The sequence below is a fragment of the Lutra lutra genome, chromosome 11 (genome assembly GCF_902655055.1).
Source record: "Lutra lutra chromosome 11, mLutLut1.2, whole genome shotgun sequence".
In the NCBI taxonomy this organism is placed as follows: domain Eukaryota; kingdom Metazoa; phylum Chordata; class Mammalia; order Carnivora; family Mustelidae; genus Lutra; species Lutra lutra.
Genome location: NC_062288.1, coordinates 16,738,865 through 16,759,184, shown reverse-complemented (window position 1 = coordinate 16,759,184; position 20,320 = coordinate 16,738,865). Strand labels below are relative to the sequence as shown.

The window sequence follows — 20,320 nt, the reverse complement described above, 5'->3', positions numbered from 1 at the left end:
AGGGCAGGTGGGGGGACAGTTGAAACCCTGACAAGCATGAAAGGCAGGCTTTCCCAAGGACGCTCCCTCTCAAATTCTGACAATGAACCAGAAACTACTGTGGTTTCAGAGTAGTAGGACCTGGAGTCCTGACAGAAACAAATGAAAAATCCTTCTTGAGATTGGTGTTGGGATTCCCAGATATGAAGTTCATTCTATTATAGCCTCATAAATAATACCACCAAGCACAAAGAGCACACAATGGAATATTATTCTGCCTTAGAGAGGGAGGGAATGCCGACACCTGCTACAGAAGGGATGAGACCTGAGCATGTTATGGTGAGTGAAATAAGCCAGTCACAGACAGATATTGTACAGGTCCACTTCTCTGAGGTCCCTAGAGTAGTCAAGTTCATGGAGACAGAAAATAGGATGGTGGTTGCCAGAGGCCGGGGGATGGGGTGGGGGTGGGGATATGGATTTGTTTAATGGGGATGGCGTTTCTGTTTTGCAAGATGAAAAGCGCTCTGGAGATCAGCTGCCCAATACTGTGGAAGTATTTAACTACACTGTGCCTTTAAAGATGGTTAAGATGGTAAATCTTTATTACCTGTATTTTACCACGATTAAAACATGTTTTTCATCACAAAAAGAAAAATATTATAAAAGTGACCTGGCAGATTTACAAAATAGTAAATGGAACTTTCGAAAATGAAAACTAAAATCATTAAAAAATTTTTGAAACACTCAGTATAGGGTAAATACTCTATTAGCCACAGCTGAAGAAAGTTTTACTAAAAAGAAAATAGAGCTAAAGAAATGATCCACAAGCAGAAGAAAAATATAAAAGGGAGGTTAAGTCACAGAAAACCAAACGAGAGGGGCTAAGTAAATGCAATTAGAGCCTCGAAGAGGAAGAACGGAAGTGAGGCCATGCTCAAAGAAGTAATGGCTGGGATTTTCCCAGATTTGATGGAGGACACCAAGTCATTGCCATAGGGAACACAGTACATCCCAAGAAGGATGAGTGATTAAAAAAAATACCACGTAGGGGCACCTGGGTGGCTCAGTGGGTTAAAGCCTCTGCCTTCGGCTCAGGTCATGATCTCAGGGTCCTGGGATCGAGCCCCGCATCGGGCTCTCTGCTCAGTGGAGAGCCTGCTTCCTCCTCTCTCTCTCTCTCTCTCTCTCTTCCTGCCTCTCTGCCTACATGTGATCTCTGCCTGTCAAATAAATAAATAAAATCTTTAAAAAAAAATACCACGTAGATGTATTATAATAAAACTATAGATTTCCAATGACAAGGGAGTTATCTTTAAAACAATCAAAGAGAAAAGGCATCTCATCTACACACAGTCTGCCTACAGAATTTTCATCTTTTACTCATCCTTGCTGAAGCATATATACACCAATACAACCGTTTTGGAAAACAATCCTCTGTTATCTGGTAAAGTCAAAGATGCACATACACAGCTACCCAGCAATTAGACCCCTCAAAAAAAAAAATCCAAAGAATACAACAGCAACAAACGTTGCACGTGTACATCAAGAGACACATACAAGAAGGTTCATAGCAGCATTCCTTGTAATCACACAAAAATTTAAAAACAGCCCAAAGGGATAAAAAATTGTGACATATACTATCAGCATTGAAAAGAATCATCTTGAAGAAGTCCCACAAACATAATATTAAAAATTAGTATGACATTAATTACACGTGGTTCATAATATGCAAACTAAACGATGACTTAGGGTCATGTTTACCTCTTGGCAAGGGGGTGTGATCAAGGAATATAACACCAACAAATAATAATGTTAGACTTCCTATGTTGGTTATGTTCATTTTTATTCTTTTCATTGTACATATATGTTATATTTTCATTTTCAAAAATATTAATAGGTAGCAATTTACTGTTGAATTCTAATGATAACTCTGTTAGTGACAGAAGTACAGTTATAACCCCCTTGTACATATGGAGAAACTGAGGCACAAAATGATTAAGTAACTTTCCCAAGGTTCCAGGCTGGCAAATGGTGGGGCCAAGAGCACAGTCTGGGCAATTTGTTTCCATAGTCTCTCTCTTGTTTGTATCTATGTAATATTCCATTCTAAAAACAAAAAGAAATGAAAAGGAGAAAAATGCTTGGCATTAATGTTCCAAGGACTAACGCCATTAAAAATGTTTTGCAAAAAGCTAAATACGTGGGGTGCCTGGGTGGCTCAGTGGGTTAAAGCCTCTGCCTTCCGCTCAGGTCATGACCTCAAGGTCCATGGATTGAGCCCTGCTCTCTGCTCAGTGGGGACCCTGCTCCCCCCACCCCGGCCCCCATCCCACCTGCCTTTCTGCCAACTTGTGATCTCTGTCAAATAAATAAATAAAATCTTTTAAAAAAAGCTAAATATATTGTGTGTATCTATATAGGTGTGTGAGTGTAACATAAAATATGTATCAAAAAGTTAATAATCATTTTACCTGTGTAAAACTTTTCTTCATTTTTTAAAATTACCTGCAATGAATATTTATCACTTTTTACTCAATGGGGGAAAAGGTCAGCATTATTTAAACAGAATCTTGCCTTCGGTTTAAAAAAAAAAAACAAAACCCACATATCCTAAATCATGTGCTAACGTGCATAGTCAGCCTAATTACATCTTGCCTGGCCAATAACAGATAACCATGAATATTCCTGCTTCCAAAAAAAGGGCCTTCATGTTGCATCCAGAGGCAAACAGCGTTTTAAATCTCAGCAAAAAATTTTAAGAGGCTGGTGAGGAGTTGCCTGGGGCCGGTCTTGACAGGCACCTCAGCCAATTTCTGTGGCTTCAGGGCAATCCCAGCAGCACCCGAGGCAGAAGGGTAAGGGCGGCGGGGGCGGGGGAGGGGGGCGGCGAGGTCCTCTGCGCACAGCCCCTGAGCTGAATAAGGAGAGACACAGAGGGACTTTTAGGCAACAATCAAGAAACAGACTCACAATACAAAGAGATTAGCTGCCTGACTAGCAAGTTGAGAAAAACAGTCCGACAGCAGTGCCAGCTTCCCGCTGACATTCAGGAAAGCCCGGGAGGCTGAGGGGGCCGCGTGGAAGCCGCTAATTGTGCGCTGCGGAACCCGCAGGGTCACTTTAGGCGCCGCATCTGCTTCGTTTTCCAGAGGAGGGGGGAGGGAAGGCATGACTGCAAAACAGTTTTTGGTGTTTGGATCTGTATCTTTTTTTGGTTTTTGCGTGTCGTTGACACCCAGCGTCACACAGGTGCACGCAGGCGCACGATGCTGTGACCTCACACCTCCACACAGGGCACCGCAAGGGCAGCCCGGGTACAACAGCACTGGCTGCGTCCCCCTGCCCCGCCGCTTACTCCCATGAATCACTCCTTATGAAACTGGCCTCGGGTGGCTCCCACTCCCCAGCTTTCCTGAAGGTGGAGGAACCTCTAGCCTTGGTCTAGGGACCGAGAGCTGCAGAGTGCGTGTGTCAGCCAGCGAGGAAGTACTGAGTCAGAAGTACTGAGTCACGCTCCTGCCTCCCCCACCTCCGCACGGAAGGTGCCCAGCCCGGGTTCACGCACACGGCAGGCTCCACGCGCACACTCAGGTTTCGAACGTTTTTAACAACTTCATATGCACAAATAAAAACTGCATCGACTTCCTAAAGGTAATTACTCCAACGCTACCCAGCCTCAGTTTCCACCGAAAGCCCGGTAGCACACTGCGGAGCACCCACTGTTCACCATCTGTCAGGAGGCCCCTCACGCAGCAGCTTCCGGCATCGTAGCAGATCGCTAGCTTTTCTTCTGAAGCTTTGGTTCCTGGCTTGGGGGAGGGATAGAGTAGCACCTGCAAACAGGTGCTCTGCAAACAGTCCCTCCATTTGGGTCCCATTTCCTTGGCCCCTAGCCACGTCACACCACACCACACCACACACACAACACAGACACACACCACACACACCACATATACCATACCACACACACACAAACACACAACATACCACACCACACACCACACACACAACACACACAACATACCACCACACACCACAAACACACACATACACCACACACACCACACCACATACACTCACACCACACATACCACACACATACACCACACACCACATATACATATACACACACACCATATACACACACCATACTACACATACCACACACACATCACACCACATACACCACACATACACACACACACTGTGCCTTCTCAGAATGATGTAGCCCAAGAAAACAGCCTTCAAAGGTCACTTCTGTCTGGCTCACAACCTCCCAAATCAAGATTAACAACTCAAATGTATTAAAATGAGAATTGGGAGTTATTTTTCACCTTTGATTTCATTTAAAAATAACAAATTACAAAATAGTAGCTGCAAAGGGAAACTGCTAATGAATATTTATGAAGTCTGCTCACCAGAAATAAAGACGAAAGCTGCCTTTTCTTGTCACATTGAAGTGAAAACAAACAAGACCTGGAGGAGGCACCAGGAGAGTCCAAAGGAAACTCTGACTGCAGGGGTGAAGACAAGGAGTGTGAGTCCACTAGAATACAGCGCCGGACTGGGTGATGCACGACCCCAAGAATTCTAATGAACACAATCCAGGGGCTTTCATGGCGTCCCATCTCCAACAAGGGCAGTCATTTGGCTCATGGAAAATACCTCTAACTCTTGGCTTTCTAGCTAAAGAAGACAGAGAAATTTCAATAAAAATTAAGAATAAGAGGTTGAAAAATGCTCCTTTTTAATGAAGTACAGTCTCATTCTTTATCAACTCCCATTTTGCCAAAGACAACTGGTGAAATATATGAATAAAGCCTGCGATTTCTTGGTTATTTTATGCTGGGGAATGTGTGCTTGCTTTTCACTTCTGGGTTTCAGTGACGACTGAGTGAGGCCACCAAAGTTCTTATTCCCTGATACGCCAGTAAGAGTCAGAGCTTAGAAGGGGTACATTTGGCTTAAGAGCAGGAAAAAAAAAATTGCTGAAGGGCACAGCTGGGCTGTGGGAAAAGAAAGCTTTCATTTCCATATGAATCTGAACCTTTAAAAGCAAGACTAGAGTGTATGAAACTTTTAAAAACCTGAAAGTCACTAAAAATCTATCAGATCTGCTAGCAACCTCTTCAAAGGGAAGGGAGATTTGACAGAGGAGATTTGACAGCAATGACAGGAATAGAAATAGAACCCTTTCATGTTATTAACGCAGGGGCTGAAACTGTCCTTACCTTACAGTACTTCAACTTGAAAGTACATATGAATCCCTAGGCATCTTGTTAAAATGCAGATTCTGATTGAGCAGGTCTGGGATGGGGCCTGAACTTTTGCATTTTTAACAAGCTCCCAGGTGATGATGCTCTTGGTGCTTGTCTGTAGCCCATGTTTGTAGTAACATGTGTGTACAACACGAAAACAGAAGCCCGAAAATCGGAGTGTCAGCGCCTGCTGTGGGTTTCGCATTAGGATTTGGAGGCATATCCCCAAACGCAGTTTTCTTTTCTTTCTTTTCTTTTTTAAGATTGATTGATTTATTTGAGAGAAAGAAAGACAGTGTGTGAGTGGGGGGAGGGGCAGAGGAAGAGGGAGAGAAAACCCTTAAGCAGGTACACCCCAGAGGGGAGCGCATCGATGCAGGGCTCTGTCCCAGGACCCCCAGATCATGACCTGAGCCCAAACCAAGAGTCAGACGCTTAACCACCAACTAAGCCACCCACATGCTCCCCAACCAGGCTCAGTTTTCTTGTTTGACAGATGCTCATTTGCCCTAGTTACCTCATGGGTCATCATGAGGCTGGAATTAACAACATGCCAAGTGCTTTGTAAATTGCAAAGGACAAAGAACGGCAGCATTATCACCGTTATTTAAAAGATCATGAAGCATAAATGACTGAAGGTCCCAAAGTGTTTTTGAGGTATGCTTAAGGTAGCTTAGGAGTAGGGCAAGGACGACACTGAGCAAACTCAGAGAGGGAACTCAACTGGGTGAGTCATTCGGGCTGATAGGCAGTGCCAGGCGCTGTACCAGATTCTCCTGTGTTAGAACATGAAGGCACCCTCAACAGCAGCAGGACAGAGGGTGGCCTGAAACACCAGGCTAAGAACTGTGCGCATTCTCATGAGACAGAGAGTCATCTGACGAGTCTTAGCTTAGCAGTAAGAGAAGGAATTAAATTAGGTATTTTAATGAGCTCTATCGGGGAGAATATTGAAGACATGAGAATCAGTAAGAATGCCTTTAAAACTCAGTTTTCTAGCAGTGGATCCATTTAATCGAGCAAAAACTGAAACAAAATCTCTATATTTATGTATGTTTCTTAAAAATTAAAAAGTTAAAGAAGAATGAAAGCAGAACTACTTTAGCTCAAGAGGCAACGGGGCCCTGGGAACAAGCTCTCAGATCTGGTCTTCTTTTTGGAAGAAGGTACTCTAGTGTGATAAGCGTCTAGATTGGATGCTGGAACTGGAAATCCAAAAGAAGCTTAGGTACACATAGTTCATGAGAGAACAGCTCCTCTGGTGGCTGAGGCCGAACCAGAGCCAGACGTCCTGGCTGCCAAAAAGTGCTCTTTCATCTCCATTATCTTGTCTCGGAGTCTTCGTATTGACAAGACACACCAAGGAGAAAATGTAAAATCCAATATACTTAGGAATCATTTAGAAACTTCTTAGTGCCTTCCCCTTATCTTCTGACACTGAGGTCTTCAAAGAGCATTTAGTTTAAAAACCCTAGTCCCATATCCACTCTCTAATCTTATCTCTGAGCAATTAATTGATTGAAAAAGTTGTTCTCTAAAGCTCCAGACTTCCTGCTGTTGTTTGAAAGCCCTTCCTAACGATGTTACACTCAAGAGAATATTTTAACAATGTCCTCCCAAGATCTGAGTCTCAAAAGAACTTATACTGGGTACAAATAAACTACTCAGGATGGTAGATTTTGACTTAATTTTATTGAATATAAAGAGAGGGCATACAGTAAGATCGAAAATTATGAGATATCTGTAAGATTTTAAAATTTACAGGAAGACACCTATCCAATGAAAAAGATTTAGGCCACATACGAGACATATATGGACATTTTCAAAGATACTGTAAGAGATTTTAGCTATAAAGAAAATAAATGTAGATAAATAGTTGTGATCTTCCATTTGCAAAACAGAGCACATGTGTTTGAGTTTCTGGAAAGCATCATTTCTGAAGTCTGAAGTCACAGAACCACAGAGTTCAGAGTTCTCCATAAATGCTCTGGGGAGCATCTCAGCGATTTAAGACTGAATGCTGTTTTTCCTTTCTTTGAAGATTTTTTTAAGTGTATATTCAGTAAGCTCCTTTCCGTGCCTTACTGTTCAAGAGCAGAAGAATTCCCTTGATACAAACCCAAATATCTTCCTCCTTTAATTTATGTCCGTTTTCTCTTGTTCTGTCCTCTGTGAACATGGATAAAACAGGTCGAGTATCTCCCTTTAAAATATCTCCATTTACTTGAGGATAGAAGGGAGTTATGTACACCTGAATCCCCCAATCTTAAACAATTCCAGATCTTTCACTTTTACTCATAAACTTTTCTTCCCATCTCTTCAATGACTTTAGGTTCCCTTTGGAACCTGGCCCGACTTCTCCACACACTTTATGAAAGGGGGCTAACCATGTGGAAGAATGATTTCAATTTGCAGGTGATACATCTTTTATTAACCTTCTTCTCTCTACCAAAGCAAATGTTGTAATAAAAATGACATAAAAAATATATACTGTATCGTAACCAATTGGTCAGAAATTGCTGGTAATTACAATGAAGGTAAAATTTAATGAACATTTCCAGTGTCCAGGCACTGGACACTGCCAAATCCTGACAATGACTCTAAGAGGTAGGTGTTGTCATCTCCATTTTTCACAGGAAGGGCCTGGGCCAGACAGACTGTCAGAGACCCTGATTCTGATTCCAAAGCTATGACCTTCTCACAGTGCTCTAGAGATACACAACCACGGACTCACGCAAACACAGGCGTGACATGGACCCTGGATGGCTGCTGTAGGTCAGGCTTCCCTTGAGTTAGACTCTGAGATGGGGATTGCCACGCAGGGACTATATGGGGGAGGGGCCTGAACAAAGCAGGACAAGGCAGAGGGAGAAGCTCGGCTGTGGGACAGCCACAACAAGAGCCCCGGCTGACCCTACAGATCCTACAGAGTTGTTTTGAATTGGAGCAAGGGTCTTTGTGTCCCCAAACTGACCAGTCATTGAATGTACACTGCTGCCCCAGGTCGGGTGGTCTAACCATTTTTTTTTTAAAGATTTTATTTATTTATTTGATAGATCACAAGTAGGCAGAGAGGCAGGCAGAGAGAGAAGGGGGGAAGCAGGCTCCCCACTGAGCAGAGAGCCCGATGCGGGGCTTGATCCCAGGACCCCGGGATCATGACCTGAGCTGAAGGCAGAGGCTTAACCCACCAAGCCACCCAGGCACCCCTGGTCTAACCTTTAAGGAGGCAACTCTCTGTAGCCAAAGCCTGAGGACAGCCAGCAAGGAGGGCCCCAGCCTTGAGCTCACAGCTGGACATACCCCCAGAAAGTGGGGACAGAGTGTCTCCGTCCTCCCTGAGTGCTCCCTCCTCACTGAGTGCCTCAGTCCCCCTCAGGGGTGGGCAGGGCACCTGGGTGGCACATCATAGCTCAACTACCATGAGTGTTTTCTGATCCCCAACTTCAGATACAGGTCTGTGTACCTATTTACAGATTTGTAAGTAAAAGAAGTTGAATAGCTTTAATGCCAAAGAAATAAGTAAGATTGAGCAGGAATAAAGGACCACAAACACTGCTTTAGCTCATGTGCAGTGAATGAGGAACCTATCTCTATTTCTGTGACTCTGTCCTTTTGCTAGGACACTTTCTCCATGGGATATGCACACACTACAATGGTGAATCTGAACAAAACATGAAAGCTTTGATAGCAAAGAGAGGTAACAGGAAGGACAGAGAATAATTTGAAATACTGGTAACATAATTATTATCCAAGTGGATGTCGCTGTGTTTGAACGGTCCTGGTTGATTAAAATATACGCGTTCTCCAAGTGAAAGATGATATAAGGGATGAAAAAACCTTGTTCATAGTGCTGCACCCTCAATAATTTTTTTTAATCCTCTATCTTTTCTCACAGATTTTATTTTCTAAACAGTATTAAAAAGACATAATTGTCTCAGGACGGTTCTTGCTTAAAAAACAAAAAAACAGCCCAAATACTTTGGCTATTGATCATGAAGTGGAAGTTCTGTTTCATTGTCCACTTTACAAATAAGATCAGAAACAGTTTTCAAGTTTAAAATCAAACGTGTTTATCTTTTATTGTTAGCTATGTATCCATTCTGCAGAAGCTTTTAAAAAGCTAGAAAGCCAAAATGAGCAAGAATCATTTATCAGGGCATGAGTTTGAAGTAGATTCCAGGGGATATGGAATCCAGCTTATATGATGGGAAAATGTGAGGAGTCATTAATTCATATTATGCTGCCTTGCTATTCTATTAATGACTGCAAAAATAAATTCTCCAGTCACCATGCTCATTGTAACGTGAGCGGCAAGATATCAGGGCAGAAGCTGGAGTTCAGAAAGTTAATAATAAACCTGAATCAAGAATAATTTCCAAAGTACGCAAACAACAAAAGGCAGTGAAGAGTGAAAATTCAAAGGCAGCAACATTATCTGTTTAGAAATCTGTCATCATTGTCCTCCACCAAAATGGCCCCCAAATTGCTGATGTAGTCTGTGACCTCGATAGTGGGATTGAATTTGTATCAAAAGTTGGCAGCTCAGCATTTCCTCTCCCCTTTCTTTTTAAAATCCCACACCACGGAAGGGCAGAGGGTAACACATTTTACTATTAAATACGATTTGAGCCTGTTGGCAGACTGCCCGTTCAAAGTCTCACCCTGGCAACTCACCTGTTGCTTCTCCTTTCCTACAGGAGTATTTCCCAACAACCCTCGTCCGGCAGGACTCTGTGCTCTAACCTACTGGGTGGAAGGAGGTTTCAATACTTGGAAACTATTTCAAACTCTAAATACTTTATTTATTTTTATTTTATTATTTATTTATTTATGCGTGAGAGTGTGGGTGGGGGGATGAGATCAGAGAGAGAGAGAGAAAGAGAATCTTTTCTTTCTTTTTTTTTTTTTTTTAAAGATTTTATTTATCTATTTGGCAGAGAGATCACAAGTAGGCAGAGAGACAGGCAGAGAGAGAGAGAGATAGAGGGAAGCAGGCTCCCCACTGAGCAGAGAGCCCGATGTGGGGCTCGATCCCAGGACCCTGAGATCATGACCTGAGCTGAAGGCAAAGGCTTAACCCACTGAGCCACCCAGATGCTGGAGAAAGAGAATCATAAGCAGGCTCCAGACCTAGCATGGATCTCCATGCCGGACTCGATCTCATGACCCTGAGATCAAATCTCATGGTCATGACGAACTGAGCTGAAATCAAGAGTTGGGTGCTTGGTCGACTGAACCACCCAGGCACCCCCGAAACTCGAAATACTTTTAAGTGGTGACTCCACAGCTACCATAAACTCTATCCACTGTGTTGTCTGCAAGATAGTGCTTGTAATACCCGCTCTGGCAGGGGAGCAGAAAGCAGCCGGCCAGTGCTATTGCATTCTCTGCCCTGCCCACAGCAAGAGAGCTCAGGAGAAGACCTTATGACTAAGCCAAACTACAGGGGAGAAAGGCTGGTGCACCCTTTCCCAGCCATCCTCCTATCTTGGGCTGTCTTCAGTGGCTCCCATATCTGTCCGTCCTTGTTCATGTTGTTTTTCTGTCCACATAGCCAAGCTATGAAGAGGGCAAATGTATCAACGTCTCCCTAAACCAGCCCCCTTACCAGACGAAGGGAGGTTCACCTGCTTCCCATACCCACGATAGACCATTTCAACACCAGTTCCATAAACACAAAGTGTCACGGGTTGCACGTTTTGGAGACGTCACGTTCATTTGTGTCTTTTGCACACGGGACATGAGTGAGACAGAAAAAGACACGCAGAGAGAGGCACAGACCGATAAAAGGGAGAGACCAAAACAGGAAGACCTATTTCTTGGGCCCTGCACACACACTAATGTAAACTCCTTTTGTTACTGGCAGCTTTCGGGATGAGTGACTCAGGCTCTATACGCGCACTCTGACGACTCATGGCCCACTGCTCTCACAGCAATGACTGGCCACTCTGTGAACTTCAGAGAACAGTCCATTGTCCTTGAGACCACCTACAACTCGCAAGCACGTGCCATCCATCTAAGCTACACCAACTCAGCTTTTCCATAAATTCATTTTCTAGACACAAAATCCATCGGGTACTGCAATGTATTTGACCAAATCAGAAATACCTTGGCCTTAAAAGAGTTGGTTTTAAAATAATTAATGAATGCTTTTTTTTTTTAATGTATGAGAGTTGTATTTTATTTAAAAAGGGCAAATAATGGGGCGCCTGGGTGGCTCAGTGGGTTAAAGCCTCTGCCTTCGGCTCAGGTCATGACCCAGGGTCCTGGGATCAAGCCCCGAGCTGGGCTCTCTGCTCGGCGGGGAGCCTTTCTCCTCCTCTTTCTCTCCTTTCCTCTTTGCCTACTTGTGATCTCTGTCTGTCAAATAAATTTTTTAAAAAATCTTAAAAAAATATAAAAATAAAAAGGGCAAATAAGGGGTGCCTGGGTGGCTCAGTTGGTTAAGCAGCTGCCTTCAGCTCAGGTCATGATTCTAGGGTCCTGGGATCGAGCCCTGCATCTGGCTCCCTGGTCAATGGAGGGCCTGCTTCTCTCTCTCTTCCTCTGCCTGCTGCTCTGCTTACTTGTGCTCTCTCTCTCTCTCTCTCTCTCTCTGTCAAATAAAAGAAAAATAAAATAAAAAGGGCAAATAAGGGGCGCCTGGGTGGCTCAGTGGTTTAAGCCTCTGCCTTTGGCTCAGGTCATGATCCCAGGGCCCTGGGATCGAGCCCCGCATCGGGCTCTCTGCTCAGCAGGGAGCCTGCTTTCCCCTCTCTCTCTGCCTGCCTCTCTGCCTAATTGTGATCTCTCTCTCTGTGTCAAATAAATAAATAAATATTTTTTTTTAAAGGGCAAATAAAACTGGAAACCGGCTTGCACAGCCAGTACTTGAACTGTGTGCAAATATGGCTAACTGAAAGTAGCCACTGGGGGGATGACACCTGGGTGGCTCAGTGGGTTAGGTGTCTGCCTTCAGCTCAGTCATGATCCCAGGTCCCTGCTCAGGGGGGGAATCTGCTTCTCCCTCTTCCTTGTTCTTGCATGTTCTTGCTCTCTCTCTCTCTGTCAAATAAATAAATAAAATCTTAAAAAAAAAAAAAGAAAAGAAGCTACATACTAGGGAAAAATTGGCTGGATGACAAATATTGAGATGATTATCTTTTTCTTAAACTAGAACTGAAACATGGGTGGTTTTGATTGCCCACTGATCCTACATTTCAGTAGTGGAAACAGCTTAGATAAAAAACAAAAAAAACAAAAAAAACAAAAAAAAAACAAAAAAAAAACAACCAAAAGCTATGTTTAAAAAGTTTAAAACTGGGGCACCTGAGTGGCTTAGTCATTAAGCATCTGCCTTCAGCTCAGGTCATGATCCCAGGATCCTGGGATGGAGCCCTGCATTGGGCTCCCTGCTCAGTGAGAGGCCTGCTCCTCCCTCTCCCACTCCCCCTGCTGCGTTCCCTCTCTCACTCTCAATCTCTCTGTTAAATAAAGAAATAAAATATTTCAAGAAAAACTTTTTAAATTAACAAAATCAAATACATTCACCAAGGCCTAAAATAATAAAGCAAAATCTGTTTATTGAGTGGAGAGCGACTGGCCAGGGCAAATGCCATCGGTGTGAACAGACTGACTTCATTCAATTTCTTATTACTTTAAGATGTCTAGGTAACCTCACAGTGCACTAAAGACGTGGAACAAAAGAAAATAAGTAGGTGGAAGGGGAAGCCTGAGTTTCAATAAACCAGGGCTCTGGGTCTAGCTGTTAGCATTAGGTCATTTACTTAATTTTGCTTCAAATTAATTTTCTTTTGTGTAAAAGTGAAAGTGATAGATTAGCGGATCTGTGAAGTTTCTGGAAAGATAGTAAAGAAACAGACTAGAAAGAGTAAAAAGGAGGCATTTTGTGATTTTCTAACAGGTCTTAAGGGAAAAAGTCAGTAAGCTAATTAAAGCCATAGTAATCAAATAAAATTCACTCAAAATAGTATGATTGTCTGTATTATTTGAATTTAAAATTTTTACCCACGACATTCCCTCAAAGAAGGCTCTGAGTAATGTCTAAGTGGGGTAGACTGCTCTGAAACAGTGAAGCCTCTGTTATAATGACCTCCCTTCATGACGTGCTGCGTGATGCTGGGAAAACCCGAAGGAGGGACCCTGACGCACCCTGGAGAAGGCAGGAAAGATCCTGCTCCGTCTCCCGCGGACAACGCTCGAATCCTGGGCAGAGCACTGAAGGTGAAGACTAGATAAGAAACCAGGAGAGAAACAGAAAAAGAATTACCCTTTGAAAAACAAAGCATGTTCCTTACATAATTTCTGTAAATACTGTGAATTCAAATGAAGAATGGCACTGGCTTACAACTCTGAAATCTTGGGGTTTTCATTGTTTTGTTTTGTTTTGTTTTGTTTTTAAATACTGGCTTAAAGCAATGTCCACAATAGCCAAACTATGGAAAGATCCTAGATGTCCATCAACAGATGAATGGATAAAGAAGAAGTGGTGTATATATACAATGGAATATTATGCAGCCATCAAAACCCCCCAAATCTTGTCATTTGCAACAATATGGATGGAACCAGATGTAGATGGAACTAAGCGAAATAAGTCAATCAGAGAGGGACAATTATATGATCTCACTGATTTGAGGAATTTGAGAAACAAGACAGAGGATCATAGGGGAAGGGAGGGGAAAATGAAACAAGATGAAACCAGAGAGGGAGACAAACCTTAAGGAACTCTTGGTCTCAGGAAACAAACTGAGGGTTGCTGGAGTGGAGGCGGGTGGGAGGGATTGGGTGGCTGGGTGATGGACAGTGGGGAGGGTTTTTGCTATGATGAGCACTATGAACTGTGTAAGACTGATGAGTCACAGACCTGTACCCCTGAAGCAAATTATACATTATATGTTAATAAAAAATAAAATAAATAAATACTGGTTTAAATTTCCTTTCACCAAACTAATAAAGTCTCTACATTTGTCCCTAGGAAAAGATCCTTATTTATTTATTTTTTGAGAGAGCACATGTGTGCTCATGGTGCATGAGCATGGTCTGGGAGACCAAGAGGGAGAGGGAGAGAGAGAATCTCAAGCAGACTCCCTGGTGCATGCCACGAAGCCCAATGCAGGGCTCAATTCCACAACCCTGAGATCGTGACCTGAGCTGAAATCAAGAGTCAGACGCTCAATTAACTGAGCCACCCAGGGGCCCCCTAATTTATCAGACCAAGAAAATACAAGGAACAGGGCACCTGGGTGGCTCAGTGGGTTAGGGCCTCTGCGTTCGGCTCAGGAGATGATCTCAGGGTCCTGGGATCAAGCCCTACATCGGGCTCTCTGCTCCACAGGGAGCCTGCTTCCTCCTGCCTCTCTGCCTGGTTGTGATTTCTCTCTGTCAAATAAATAAAATATTTAAAAAAGAAAATACAAGGAATAACTATAGATACAAATGAAATGATGGATCAAGTCAAAATGAAATGGAAATTGAGAATGTGGTGAGTTGTGTTTTAAGTGTGTGAGCAAGTAATTTTATTTATTCAACTATATTGACATAATGTTACACTAGTTTCAGGTGTACAACATAGTGATTCAACAGTTACACACTGTATGAAATGCTCAGCACAAATGGTGTAGTCACCATCTCTCACCAAACAACAGTAGTACAATATCATTGACTGTATTCTCTATGCTGTACATTTTCATCCCCATGACTTATGTATTTTATTTTATTTTATTTATTTTTAGAGAGGGAGGTAGAGAATTGGGGGGCTGTGAAGGGAAGGGGCAAAGGGAGAGAGAATCCCAAGCAGGCTTCACACACAGCACAGAGTCCCACATTGGGCTCGATGTCACAACCCGGAGACCACGACCTGAGCTGAAACCAAGAGTCAGACGCTCAAACAACTGAGCCACACAGGTGCTCCTATTTATTTCGTAACTGGAAGTTTATACCTCTTAATCCCCTCCCCGTATTGCACCCATCTCCCCACATCCCCCCATCTGACAAGCACCAATTTGTTCTCTACATATGTGAGTCTCTTTTTGGGTGTGTGTGTGTGTGTATGTGTTCATTTGTTTGGGGTTTTGAATTCCATATATAAGTGAAATCATGATTTTCGTCTATTTCCTATCTGACTTATTTTGAAAGCTTAAGTACAAAATCAAAGTTACATTTCAAAAAAGATTTTTAACTATTGCCTCTAACTCCCAAGTCAATATTTCTGGCCTGGAACCCTCCCCTAACCTCCGTGCCTACACTTCCAGCTGCCCAGTGCACATTTCCACCTAGATGTCTCGTGTATACCTCAAAGTCCTCTCCTCCCCAAGACATGGTCTGCTTACCCCCTAAACTCCCTTTATGTCATGGGAGTCAGAAACCTGAGAATCCCAGGTCCTAACATTTTCTCACTTCCAATGCCCAAATCATGGCCAAATCCAGCACAATCTAGCTCTGTCAAAGCTCTCTTCCTCTACTCCTCACTGCTTCTTCTCTAATTTCATCCTCTCATCTCTTTACCAGATCCACCCAAAAGAAGTCTTCCTTCAATCTTGCTCACCTCCAGGTGCTTCTCTACAGTCTCTCTGAGGTAACATACCTAAAATACCAATGGCCGCCATCTTAAAACCCTCAGTGCTTACACACACACACACACACACACACACACACACTTCATACCTGTGGTTCAACAACCCTGAACAAGTTACTACTTCTGCATGCAGGCTTCACACCTCTCCCACCGCTCCTGCCGGCAATACCCTCCTCCACTCCACCAGGCCAACTCCTACTCATCTTTCAAGGGCCCTTTCAGGGGTCACCTCCTCCAAGAAGCCTACTTTTACACACAGAATTTCTGGCCACAGGCTGCATTCAATGTCTTTTTCCTTCCTTGATGCACTCTCAATACACTTTCATCATGTTGGAGTTGGTCAGAGCTATTTACGTGTCTGTCTCTTGCATTTGACAGATATTCCCTGAAGGTGAAGACTTACTACTTTTGCTTCTTGAGATCCTAGCGAAATTTACAAAAATAAAAATCAAAATGAATCAAACTATAAAGAAAAATAGATTGGAGGGTATAAGAGTATTTTGGAGGATTTCAAATATTTGGAAATAGTAATTGTTTTTCTTACTTACGCAAATAATACTTCATGGTTTACAAAGTGCTTTCATATATATTATTTTGTTTTATCCTTAAAAAAATTCTAAAAGGCAGGTATGAGGGCTCTCAGAAACCCTAAATACATAAGAAACTCCTCTAAAAGAGAAATGTTATTGATTTTTCACAGTGCACGGGTGTGCGTGTGTGTTCAAATAAGTCTTCTTAGATCAGAGCTACAACTTCAAATAAATTCCTGTTGCATCAAAATAGTCACTTGATTTCCTTCATAGCTACTAAAAAATTCTCCTGAAAAAGAAAAGCTCTCAATTCTTTGTAGAGAATTTTCAATAATCTATTTCCTTATACACTCTTTTCCAAGAAGTCGATTTTAGAACACAGAACAGCTCATTTAGATTTCTACAGACAAAGAGAAAACTGATTCGCTCTCACCTTTAGAAGATCCACTGGGGCCCAAAGCCTCCTGAACGTTTCCCTGAGGCTTGAAAGCTATCCTTTTCTCAGAATGATGCCAACAGCTCAGAGTAGCTTTGGCCAAAGTCTTCAGCAAACAGGGCAGTGGGTGCTGTGCTGAGGAAGATTATCACAAGGATTCCTGAATAGGAAAAAAAAACAAAACACAGAAGAGTGTAAATAGTTTTGGGTTAGTTAATTCTATCAAGCTGATATTTCATTCTACCATCCTACTAAATTTGACAAGGGGGAACTTAATACATATTAAATTCCATGATTAATTTCTGTAGTTAAGAACATCAATGTCTTAAGACTTTAATCTATTTATTGGCCACAGGTAATGAAAACAGGTAACCGTAATTCCAGTTATATTTTAGCGTAGGATAGGAATCTGATAGGACCCCTGAACAGCAGGAAACAACTGTGCACACAAATTAAAGAGGGAAAAAAAGGCACTTGATCTTATTCTGCTCTAATACTTCATGGGAATACTGGTTGCCTTACAATCACATCAGCACACAGGCTGCTCCTGGGAAGAATCTAATACCGACCGAAAAGAACAAACAGTGACAAGCAAAGTATTTGATCAAGGTTGACGATGTCAGGGAGGAACTCAGCAATGCAATTACATTTTAGAGGTGGCTTTGAAGGTGGTGAGAAAAGAGTGTCTGGGAATAAAAGGGGTTGCTAAACACATCACCGTAAGAAAACAAGCACAAGGTTAAGGTAGAAAGATGGGGAATGAAGCCTTCATTAAATGGAAACCACCTTACAGAAGCGCTGAATATTGTGTTTGCTTAATACCTCACTTTCAAGAGAAACGGTAAAAGTCACAGAAAAGAGTATTCAGAAAACGTCTTTGAAACCAAAACTTGGGGTCAGTGTGCAGCGAGGTGAGCAGGAGGTGGGAGTGCTAGACCTGCTCCCAGCGCTAAGGGTCTGACCTTGGGCTTGCTAAGTGCTTCTCAACCTTGCGGGCACCAGGGGAGCTTGTAGAAAGTATTGCTGGCTTGGCTCCGTCCAGGCCAGATAAATCCCTGACATGAAATCAGCATTTCTTCCAAAGACACAAAGTCAGAGAAGATGTTTCCAGATGGCTCATCTAGCTCGAACATTCGGCCTCTCCCTAATATTCGGTGTCTCCCTAACGGTTTGCAGCTTTGATAACTCGTTTGTTTTAAAACAAATGTGATTTAGGGGCACCTGGGTAGCTGAGTGGGTTGAGGCCTCTGCCTTTGGCTCGGGTCATGATTCCAGGGTCCTGGGATCAAGCCCTGCATCGGGCTCTCTGCTCGGTGGGGAGCCTTCTTCCCCCTCTCTCTCTGCCTGCCTCTCTGCCTACTTGTGACCTCTATCTGTCAAACAGATAAATAAAATCTTAAAAAAAAACAACAAAAAACAAAAAAAACAAATGTGATTTAAATTATTAGTATCCAAAGTTTAAAACCCTATAAACTTAAACCGTGCCCTAATTTTCGAGAACAAGAGACTGAGGCTCTGAGAAGTACAGTGACATAGGCAAGGTCCAAGCAAAAGAACACCACTAGGACGGAATCAAGTCTTCTGGGGAAGGTATGTCAACTGGACACAAGATTCTCTCCAGCTGGGCCGGTAAGACCAGAAGACATGGAGCCACACCAGCACTAGGCTCTCTGGCCTCCCACCCCTTACAGAATAATAAAGATAAGAAAGAATCCTACTAGCTAAATGACAGCACTTCATATGAGCTGGACCCTGCTAAGAAGTGCTTCAATCCTCACAAAATTCTCAGACCCAACTAATATTATTTTAATAGTTTATTTATAATTTATAGATGAGGAAATTGAAGCCAAGTGAGCTTAGTCTTGTCTCCAGAAAGGGGGAACTAGAACTTTAACAAAGCTAGTCTCTCTCCTAACCATGTATTTCCTGGGAGGAATACAGTTAACAGAAAGTTGGAGGTAAGGCTACTCCATTCGGTGTTGGCTTCTGTCTTTTTTGGTCACGGTGCATTCTCACGCTGGCAAGTGGGAAGAGAGGCATCCTGGAGTCTTCCTGGTGCTTTCAGATTTTCTCAGATTAAATGCTAATTTCTGTTGTTTGTGACAGGATTAACATTTTATGGAATGATTTTTATTCTCCCTTCACAACACACACACACACACACACACACACACACACACCACACCATACATACTACCATACCACACACACCACACACATACAAACACCACATATATGCCACACATATACCACATACACACCACACACGCCACACACAAACACACACACCACACACACATAAACACAATACCACACGCACACCACACACACATACACCACACATACACACAGCACACATACACCACACATACACACACACTCACTATGTCACACATGTGCACACACACACACTTCCAAATTAATAGTTTGAACAGTGAGATTTACTTACACTACTTTAGAGACTTCAGTTGCTTGGGCAACTATCTGAAGATCTGCCACCAATATCTGCCCTGACTCAGGTCATCATGAATCTGAATTTAAAAGCCTAACTGAAGTATCTGGAACATCGTTTACAATTCATTTGGAAAAAAATGATCAAACATCCTCACACTTTCCTTCAACCGTCTTGCAGTAGTATCCCTGTTGTAGTTTGCTGCCCCATTACATTTACATTATGTAAATTATCCCCTTTCTTTAAATGGCATTGTTATTGACTATAATAAAATCCAATTTACAAATATTCCACATATGAACTATATTTTATTTAAGAGGCTAAGGCAAAAACACTATTATTTCTGACACCTTAGGCCTATCCTAATTATACGGTGGCAGGATTTTCTTCATGGCTCATTTTAGTAATAATGAAAAAAGATGGTTTTCATTAGACCTTTCTGGAAAGAAATAAAAGAGTGGCAATAAAGATAAAAACACATGATTTTGGAAATTGGAGGGGGCCTAGAAGGTCACTGTATCCAACCACCTATCTGCTTATGGCCTTTTCCATTTCAAGGGACTCTGTACGAGGTTGAACATCGCTTCCTGCGGCTTTCACTCATTGGTCCCAGTTCTGGCCTTTGGAGACATATCCAGATTCACATTCTAACGTAAACTTCCCAACCACAGCCTGCTGCTCCGAAAAGCGGGGGTGAGCTGTGGTTTGAGCAGAGGTGGCCACTGACTGGACCGCGGTGGGCATCTGAGGCAGGGATGCCCCACAGAGGCTGGTGGATGATCCATGAGGTAGCTCTGTGCAAGGGTCCTGCGCCAGAAGTGAGATGATAAGCAGCCACGTCAATCAAACCAGCTTTCTCTGGGATTTAGAGACGATGTCACGTGTCAGAGGAGAACTTCCAGAATACGCCGAGGGAAGCAGAAAGGCCAAAAGAGGGATCATGAGAGAGAGAAGGCATCCCTGAGGTTGTCTGATCCTGAAAATGCCCGACTTTCCAGACCCAGACTGGGAAGTCCCAGCTCCTCAGGGGCCCCTGAGCCTCTCAGTTCTCTACTGCTCCAAACACGCCATACATACAGACTAAAA

The 20,320-nt window shown here is 42.9% G+C and overlaps 1 protein-coding gene across 18 annotated transcripts in view; it reads right to left on the bottom strand.

Moving 5' to 3' along the window:
• NRCAM (neuronal cell adhesion molecule) overlaps window positions 1–20,320 on the bottom strand; it is a 278,943-nt gene that overhangs the window by 202,181 nt on the left and 56,442 nt on the right. For all 18 annotated transcript variants that reach the window (XM_047695028.1, XM_047695038.1, XM_047695034.1 and 15 more), the window contains exon 2: window positions 16,780–16,942. The gene's annotated coding sequence lies outside the window, so the exon portion shown is untranslated. The remainder of the gene's footprint in view (window positions 1–16,779; window positions 16,943–20,320) is intronic.